At 30.7% G+C, this 10,740-nt stretch overlaps 1 protein-coding gene across 5 annotated transcripts in view; it reads right to left on the reverse strand.

Annotated features, from left to right (window-relative positions):
- LOC107193013 (pyruvate kinase-like) overlaps positions 1-9,900 on the reverse strand; it is a 22,013-nt gene extending 12,113 nt beyond the window's left edge. For 2 of the 5 annotated variants that reach the window (XM_015582388.1, XM_015582387.1), the window contains exon 1: positions 9,555-9,697. The gene's annotated coding sequence lies outside the window, so the exon portion shown is untranslated. Of the gene's footprint in view, positions 1-3,325; positions 3,371-9,554; positions 9,698-9,883 lie in introns of those variants that run through there. The other 3 variants (XM_015582386.1, XM_015582385.1, XM_015582384.1) reach the window with 3 other exon arrangements.
- Positions 9,901-10,740: the final 840 nt, after the last annotated feature.

Here is a 10,740-nt window from a genome sequence, read left to right on the forward strand (position 1 = left end):
GCATGACGGGGTAGCGAGGTAAGTTAGGATATCGTATCTAACTGCTAACTGAAAGATGCTAGACACGTGACGAATACACCAATAGGAAGTTATTAGGTTATAACATTTGGGTCGCCAGCAACAATGAGTGGGGGAGCACGCGTCTTTTGTTTACAGCTGTGAAAGTCGGTGGAACAGTTCACCTGCTACGTCGATCTTATTTTATGTGACAAAAAATTTATAATACATATATATTTAAGAACGGCAAGCCCATTGTTATTCTTATATTACAATCTTCATTTCGTCTATTTTAATATGAAATAATCAAAATTAGAATATCTTTTTTTTTTGTTCTACAAATATATTAATTTCTGGCAAACGAGGGTTTGAGGCAACATGAGGTCTTTGATACGGGGAATAATGGCGTACCTCATTGTCTAGAATAACATCTAAATTCCCAGCTAAAAGCGAACCCACAAAGACACACTTTTACCGCTCGAAGTGTACCGAATTCTTAAAAGTTACGAGGCCCATACTAACAGTCGTAGTGGCTCCCTGTGATGAAATAGGCACAGGTTCGTCCACGACGCCTAAACCAACCTAGTGGCTCCCTGAGATGAAATAGGCTTGGGTTTGTCCACGACAACCTATCCCAGTGGCTCCCTGTGATGAAATAGGCACAGGTTCGTCCACGTAACAAACTCTAAAAAAACCAAACTCGCCATTTCCTCGGCTCTCGCAGCTGCTTAGCCCTGGCTCGTAACAGTCTAAACTAGAATATCTCCTTCAAGTAATGGCTCGACCTCGGCGCTTTCAAAATGATGACGGATTGATAACAAGAGTGATAAATTGACTGAAATCACTGGCAGAAGATTTCTTTAATGCAAGTTTTAAAAAAGCTGACACAAGGATACATCAATTTAAGTGAAATCAATGGTGATTATGTGGAAATATAATGTATGTAAGTGTTGTTCGCCATAATTCAACATTTTTTTGTCCTTTCACAGGTATCTTTAAATTGCTGACCGGATCTTACTTTACGGATGCGCCTCGTACAAAAACATTGTCGAAATAGGTATGTAGGTACGGCATTCAAATAACTTTAACCGGAGCGCAACACTGAATATATACTAAATCGAATACTTCAGTTAATGGACTGATATTCATGAGACCGTTTTAATAATTTGACAGTCAGATAAAGCTACAGAAATTCTAACAATAGCAAAGCAACTGATTTTAATGAAATGGGAACATTGAAACATATATTTCTTCAGCTATTGTTGTATCTGTGCTTTGAACTTTCTTGAATCTCATAAGATTATATGGCAGTCGAAGTGTTAAATTGTTAAAATTTTGTATAGTTCCGATACGGACTGGGTCACGTGACAGTCGAAGTGTAGAATTACATAAGTGAGAACTTCTTATATTTGCGTCTACCGTCTATAAGCATTTGAAAACATGGTGAAATCCTTTATTAGCATTATACGATACTGAAAGAACTAAGATATACTAATTCGTACTGGTAGAGGCGCTTTTACAACTAATATATGTACATCGCAGACGATCATTTTCAAATAAAAGCCTCTTTTATCACTGTCACTCTGATAGGATCGACTTTATCTTGATTAACTTCCGCTGAAATTTTCTGTGAACACCGTCTGCACGAACGTGCGAGGACATTTGTTTTGAAACTGCCGAGCAACAAACATATAAATTTTGGAATTGTGATGATCATAGATACGGTTTTTGCCTAGAATATGCCGCTAATTAACATAATTTGATGAAATATTATTTGTTATAATAAATACTAAATGTAGTCAGTTTCACTGTTCGTAAAAGAAACAGAATGAAACATTTAACTTGATTATAACAGTACGTGAACACAGAATAGATAAATTCATCTATGTATAAAGTATGAACTAATTAAATCAAATGGTATTTGTTAAACTGTATCCAATCACTTGAAATGAAATAAACTGTATGTGTTATTTTTATATTTTACGTAGATAAACTGAGTCATTGATACTTCAGTAATTCAAGAATTACTGTATGCTTTTTTTCATCACGATTTAGTGGGTTTATGGTATTTTATTAGGGTTTATGGTATTTTCAATTTTTATATTCTTTATTATATTCTTATCAAATTATTGCCACAAGATTAAAGAGATTTTACTAATCAATACGAGTTCAAACACGACAAATCAGAGTATTTTTAATTTCTTTGGTTCGAATCGTAACTTTTGTATCGCAATAGTGACTTAAATGATGTGTACGTAATTAAAAATAATCTGAACCAAGTAATATTTGTCTTTACTTTTTTTCAATGAGAAAATCTCACATATTCCTTAGTAATGTTTTAATAAAAACAGAAAAAACTCGAAGACGAGAAAAATATAAAAACATTAATATTTATGAATAGAGAATTTATCCTCGCGTGCTTACTTTCGTTCTAGGCAGCTTGTTGCTAGCCACAGACTGGGGATGTCTCTTACAATTTCTCTATCTCATAGCATTTTCATTGGCGAATCGATGTTAAGATAAGCAATTACATTATATGTATAACACAATATGTACATCTCTGATGAAAACTACTTACTCGAATTGGTGGAACAGTATTTGTAATGAATGATCAAGTTAAATGAATTTATTAGATAAAGTAAATGTAAAAAGAGTGACATTCATAATCAACTTGACTAGTAGAAAACGTCAAATGCAATAACGGTTCAAGAAACATTAATAAATATAAATACAAAACTCATAGAGTAACAAAAAATATCAGTAATTTTTAAACGCTTCAGAATATGAAGCAGAAAAATTTGAGTAAAAATAAAAGGTGGGGTACAAATTGATGTAGCAGTAAGACAAAGAACAAAATAATAGCAATACGATCACACTTTTAACAATATCAGTGGAATTCAAGTATAAAAATGAACGTAAAAATGAAATGATCAAAATTTTAAAAAAATTGTATAAAAATTAAAATAAGGTTAAAAAATATATACACATGAACCAGCGGAAGAGCAAAGCAAAGAAAGATAAGATAAAAGAATGTATTTGGAAAGTAAAATGACGAAACAAACAATGCCTAATTAAATAAAGATAGCTGTAATATAAGAAAGATAAAACTAAAGAGGTAGTTAAGAAAAAAAATTCCTCTACTGACTTTCACTCATAAAATACTTGCAGTCGCCGTAGGCAAAAGCTTAACAATATATGAAAAGGACAGGATATAAATAAAAATTGATTCAATTATTATGAAGGCATCGGAGCACCTTAAAATAATATATGTGTGTAATAAGTATTCTGAGAATGAAGTAAAAACATGAATTTTTCCTACGTTTCATACCTTAATACTACCAACCGCTGAATATTACAACCAGGTATTAATATTACATAGTATTAAATTTGCCAAAACGATTCGAATTACGAAAGGGATATTAAAAATTGATAAAAGTAAGTAAGACAACCTATAACATCGTCTTAAATAATTACAGGTTTTAAGAAATTCGCTAATAGACCGTTTGCATTGCTTGCCGCTATCGTCTGAAGGTATCTGATTAAAATTATACTAGACGACTAACTACGTCAACGCGATGTTTCGACTTTAAACGAGAAATTAAGAGGGGAGACTCCGTGGCCCGTGCGCTGGCGTGCACAAACACATTCAACGGGAACCGTGTATGTATACGCGATGCACGAGAGAGACAATCGATTTCGTAAATTCCAACTTCTGTCTCAATAATTGCACAAATGAACTTTTCACGGGTATAGAACTCACGGGTAGACTTCACTACGGGGTGGTCTGGTCCGTATAAACACCAATAAACACCATACGTTGAAAGAATTAGAATGTTAGAAAGTGTGCGATTGTGACAGCGCCGATGTAAACACACAAGATGGCTGCTCAAGTCACATTTTGTCAAATATCTCACGATTTAATGGTTTTCTCGTTAAAAGTATACCAGACCACCCTGCATACCACTATCACACTATCGTAGAAATCCGAGATTTGTCAAGTTATCACTCCTGGAAAGCAGAAGTTGGTATTGACGATTCGACGCGTCCAGACTCGGGAATAAACAGTGGTATAGTTCAAGGATTCTCCGCTAGAGGCGTTTATGGTATTTGTCAGTCACTTTGGCCATGTTGCCACCGAGCATCAATAAAACAGACGAAGTCGGTAAATGTAACCTCGCAACACGTGCTGGATCGTATCAATTGTTTTGTTACGTTGTTGCCCCATGTTCCCCATTATGTACAATTCTGCCCATCAGGAAAACGATGGCATACCTACGACCAAGGCCTACGGCTCGTGCCGAGATTTCGACTCTCGCCGAACGTAGGGAAGAAATGGCGCGACCGAACGAGATTCGAGAATAAAACAATACATACTTATGTTAATGTGTGCAACGATAAACCTTTTCTATTCATACTTGCAATGATACTTATTTTTTTAATCAACGGAATTACATACGAAATACTAGAAATGGTATTCCCGAGAAACAAATTCTAATAATGACACAGCATATAATCCGGGTATTCCATGTACAAAAAACATGGAATAGTATACAAATCTGCTGTTTGAAATGATATTTATATATCTTTTATTGTCATAATTGATACGGATATTATAGGTGTACACATATATTTCATAAAAAGCCATTTCATAAGAATGGCCAAATTTATTCGATGAGAATTTATTCAACGAATAAAGATACTTTTTTTATTCGAAGAGCGTTTCGTATTTAGCTATTTTTTTATGCAAAATAGTTCGGAAGGTCATTAGAAATAAAATGTACATGTTGAAAACTCGTGAAATGTTGTGGGGAACATTGTTAGAAAAATTGGAAAGTATGTGAAAATCGTGCTAATTGCGCGCAGAAGAAGAAAATATGATTTCAGAAAAAAAGGGTCAAATAAAACACAGATATTTTTAATACCTATAAAATGAGATATAGTAAAATTGCTGTACATGTTCAGTTGCAAAAGAATTAAAAATGTCAAAGTAAGATCTTCTTTTAATTGTTTAATACTTGATTTTTTCATAAAATTGAACTGTTTATTTATTTTTGTAAGTTTTCTGTGGTTTATTTAAATATGAAGATACACTAATAGGGACATGGTCATTAATAGGGATCAGTACACTACGTGGTCAGCAAACTATTTGAGAAAAAAACAGACCGACCACAACACATGTTATTACAGAGCATTCCTATGTCATGATGCTCCAGAAAGAGTTAAAATTATTTCTTTGAAATAATATACCAAATTTTCGATTTCAGTTACAAAATGTATCTTTTGTATTAATAAGACTTGTTTGATCAAATTACACCTCTGAAAGATAGATTGTAAACTTTTCTGTATTATTAATATTGGAACATAATCCCGTAACTCTCCACAAACTAAACGTACAAAGCATGATATTGCAACTCAATCCAATAATTTCATATATCTTTTTCTTACAGATTCCGTATTGCAAAAATAACATAAAAATACGAAAAGCCACCGACAAATAACATGTTAAGAGAGAATTGTTGTTTCAAGCATCATGCTTTCCATCAAATTCTTCACTGTTGCCCCCCTTAATACTTTTTTATAGAGAATAAAAATGGAAAAAATGAAAATTTTGATAGAGAACTTTGTCTCATCCTCAATGATTTTACACATGTAGTTCGTTCTGGTTACATGGGACACCCTGTATAACTTCATTTATACATATTAAAAACACATTATTTCCCCCTCCCAACATACACAACACGCCACTCGAGGAGTCCGTGATATGTATGTATGTATGTATGTATGTATGTATGTATGTATGAAAGATGACGATAGCATTATAAAAAGGATAGTAAACCGCGACTATAAGGGAACAATACTGTAGTAGATTTACACTAAATTATAAAACCTACAATACGAGAATACATATTCATGTAAATTTACCGTAAATTATGCATAATGTACATTAATATATCGTAACGTTCTTTGAAAATATATTGCTGACAAACGTTTATTTTTCGAAAAGTAAAAAGCTGTAAAAATTAATTTATTTGCACACATACTTACACTTTATGTATTCAAATCGTTGAATATATTCTAAAAAAAATCGGTGTGAACAAAAATGTAATCTGACTTAATTATGAACTTTATATACCAAGAAAGGATATGTTGTACATACATATGTATATGTATGGACAGTATTCATTTAAAGAATTATCAGCACATGGTACTTGAAAGATAATTTGCTTTTAATACAACTCTTTATCAATCATTCTTTAGGTTATCAAAGATGGTATTATAACTCTTCAAGATTCATTTTAATCCCAAATATGTAACTATTTATATAAATTACGAGCGGTGATAAGCTCCTCTCGTGAAAGCCACGTTATTGTATCATACATGTTTAGTAATGTTGAAACACAAATGTCATTACGTCACGTCATTTTTAATGACCAATGTGACGCGAAATGAGCAGTATGAGAATAAAATGATCATCAACATGAACACGTACGCAATTGTATAATGTAGATGTGACGTTGGACTGTAATTAAGTACAGTAGTTTAGAAGTCAAAGGGCAGGATTCATAGTCGTTGCTTATTCTTAAGCAAATGCTTAAGTCCCCAGTTATAAATGTGTAGTCCATACATGTACACATATACATTCATAACTGGGAACTTAAGCATTTGCTTAAGAATAAGTAGTGACTATGAATCCCAGCCAAAAATCTGTAATAAATTGAACAAATTCCAACACACTTTCCAGAACTATTTATTATGGGAATATCATGTACATCAAAATATTTCTGAATTTATAATACAAGAAATATTCTTTCCAATGTATAGTTAATTTTTATTTTTGTAGTTATATTCTTTATGATACATAATACATTATCAGTCATGATAATCATACATATCAAAGCTTCAAATTATACAAATAGCTTATCATACTTCCACACCTGAATGAAGTACTTAATTACCAGCCTTTCGAGTTAAGTTCGTATACCTTTGAAAATGACAAGTAGCTTGTTTCCAATTCTTATCACTATTATAAACAAGGAACTACTTCGTATACTCAAAGATGATGTTATTCCAAATAAAAATAAAATTTTTTAGCAATTATTATTAGACTGCATTAAGTTCACTTTGAAGTATTTAAATTCTTTTTTGTGAAAATTTTCAACATATTTTGAAAGTACATGATCCAAAAGACAGACTAAACTAATAAAAAATAAGTAACATTCATAGATTAAAATCAAAAGTCCACTAATAATGTTAAACATATTTAAATTATGAATATATAAAAAGCATATAAAAAACTAAACATCTTAGTTTTATATTTTAAATTGTATTTTATTAAATTTCCAAATGACTTATTCACATTATTTGATTCATGCATAGGGTAAGTGTAGGTATTACTGCAGGCTTTTAGGATAGGTTAACTTTAAAGTGCTCAATAAAGCATTCACATTAATGAAAGTCCCTCTTTCTTGTTTTTAGGAACGTTTGATGATATTAATTCTATAAAAAAATTGAGAACGGGGTACTTATTAGACGGACATAATAGAAATCAAAGAAATTAATGCCACATCTCATTGCAGGAATTACTGCGGGCGGACATGCATGCATTACTGTGTAAGTACATAGATAGTATGTGCCAGTTACTAACGAAATACCGATTACTGCGCGTATATTACTGCAGGCTTGTGTTAAGCAAAATATTAGTATAAATACCTACCTATATTTTGTAAATAGAACAATTATTTAACTTTATTTGTACAGTTTTTTTTTACTTATTTTTACCTTTTTTTTTATTATAGAAAACAGAAAGTATTCATTTATTATATATTTATAGTATTATATTAAGCCTTATTACAATATGAACAGTAATAATAAAAATAAATAATAAACTTTTTAAAAGAAATTCAAAATTTGTTTATTCTGATTTTGTTTTCAACAACATTAATTCTGTAGCTTTATTTTTTAAGCGAGTAAATGCGGTCGAAAATAGGTTAGGTTACGCAGTCACCTGTCCCCAGTAATAAACACACGTGGTATAAAGTACTGCACCTAATACTGTGGTGAGAAATCAAAATTAAAAATAAACTATTGATGTATGATTTCTTGTTCTTTTTTGAAAAAATAACTCCTACTCTATGGCCTATGGAGTAATAATGCTACATTACATGTAATACTATTGATAACAAAAATATAAATGTTTTTTAAATAGGCGTTCAGAACCGTCATATTGGGAAATCGATCAAAGCTTCGTCTTGATGACTTTCAAACTACGATAAAAGAATTAATAACAACTTTGCTGTATATATTTACTAATAGTTATTTGTAATAAAGTTTAAAATAATTGTATCATTAATCTTCAAGAGCTTATGTATTTTCCATTATTAAATATTATTTATTTTATAAATCTCCGCAGTAATACCCACACTTACCCTAATACATGTAATACAGATTATACAGATTTATAACATCTGTAAATGTGTAAAACACTGAAAAGTTCAATACAATTTTTCTTTTGATTTTTATCCAGCAAAATGTTTCGTAGAGAAGTAAATTGGCGTTTAATGATTACTAAAACTATAAATTAATCTGTAAAAATGTGAATTTAGAAAAAGATGCACAGCCTAAAAATATGTGATAACAATATTTAATCTGTTTCTAATAGATCATTTGTGTAAATAACAATGGTAAAATACAAAATAAACTAAAAAAAATATAACATTAATACAGTATATTTAAGAAGTCCAAATTATTTGACTGTATTATACAATATAATACTAAAATGAGTTAAATTTAGAAAAATATATATAGTACCATATAGTAAATGATTATAAATCAGACATTAAAGTATGATATGTGAAATTTCTAAACACAATTGGTTTCTAAGTAATTATATACATTTAACTAATAAAATATGAGGTATTTTTTATTATATTAAACCCAAATTAAATAACACTGTTCAATCTCAGTCGTTGTGTATAAGGTTATAACACTTTAGTTATAGATAGGACTCACATTCAGTAATACAAAATCAATTGCAAAAATTATTAAAAAATTCAATATATAACTAATATATAATGTATCAGTTTAAGTTTTTTAAAGAAAGCAACAAAATTATATGAAAATGGAGGACAAGTTATTTTCATTAAAACAAGAAGTACTTGTATATTTTAAACGTCTCCGAGTAAATAAGAAATAAGAAAACACTGTATCACATTACGTATATGTAACTCATAAATTATATGAAACATTTGAAAAGTTTTAAAAACGACATTGAACTTTGAAATAACACTTTATATACACGCAAATGTAATATGTTCAAGGTCAAAACTGTCTTCATGACTTATTTTAAGTATCTATGAAAGTTTACAAGAATAAATATTTTCGATTTATATATCATATATAATATATCTTGAATTTTTGAAATTTGTAATGTATTAATTGTAGACGTTTTCGAATTTTTAGACATTTTGCTAATACTAATATGAAGAAAAACCGAAACTATTGAGTATAAAGTACGTAATTTGGTAATAAAATATTATGTAATCTAGATTTGCCATTACCTTTGTAAGTTGTTAAAGTTTTAAACACGAATTTAACCAAACGAAATTGATTAAGTTGTGCAGAAATCAGCCGAGATTCACGCTGTCGACTTCACAGTTAGTAGGAAACTGATGTTTTAAGGACACAAAAGGTCACTACTTCCTAGTGCTCCTCTCTTCTACCTCTCGGCTGATTTCCAATGTGAAACGAATATATTCGTATAATCAATAGTCGTTTTGGTTTTTACAACTTGATGAAATTATGTAACACATATGACATTATACCAAACACAAATATATATACTGGATCATACTACTTCTGCATTTGAAAGTTTGAAAATTAAAATCACCTGTATTATTGTATATTAACCTTAAATTATTCATTCACATTAAGGATAGAGTGCATCAAAACGATAATGGTTCTTGGCTCGTCATGTGATCTACGTTTCATTGGTCCATTTCGTTTCGAGCAGGGCGCCCTTGCATTAAATATGCCTGAATGTCCAATGCCACAGCCGACTCTAGTACTAGCCGTGCTGAAGATAAAAATGGCAACAACGCGGGAGTCCGGCTTCAATATCTAACCCAACCTACCACATCAGCCTCCCATCTACCCAGTCTCCCTCTACTGTCTTCTCGGTTTCCCGCTAATCCTTCAAATGTTTAGATTATTATAATACCCCAAATGTGAGAACCAGTGCAATAATCCAGGTAAGTTTTATTTATTTATATTTATATTAACTCTACATATCCTTTGTTTATGTGTAGTACATTTATTTAATAGAATCTATCACCTTTTTGGAAATATTGTTTTACATATATTTTTATAAAAATTAATTTTTGTATGCTCATATGTAATGATAATTCTGAATACACAGATTGTGATTAGTGACAACATGAAATTACAAGTTTTTCAAGAAAGCAATGAAGTTTCACTCAATGATTTAAAGTGGGTACTGCCTATTGATAAGAAATTATCTAGGTGGTCTCAGCTTGAAAATTTATTAAGTAGATATAAAGTATTACAGAGTCCATATTTTACCACTGATATATGACTTATTGAAAAACATCTTGAAAAATCTCTAGAAGAAGCTTTTTCGTTATATAGCCAATTGTCGGCTGCATACAATTGCTTGCCCAATTGTGTTGTAGATGATTCCATTAAAATTTACATATCTGATTATGGGTCCCATTCTGTTGCTAAAAA

The sequence above is a fragment of the Dufourea novaeangliae genome, unplaced genomic scaffold (assembly GCF_001272555.1).
Source record: "Dufourea novaeangliae isolate 0120121106 unplaced genomic scaffold, ASM127255v1 scaffold479, whole genome shotgun sequence".
Lineage (NCBI taxonomy): Eukaryota > Metazoa > Arthropoda > Insecta > Hymenoptera > Halictidae > Dufourea > Dufourea novaeangliae.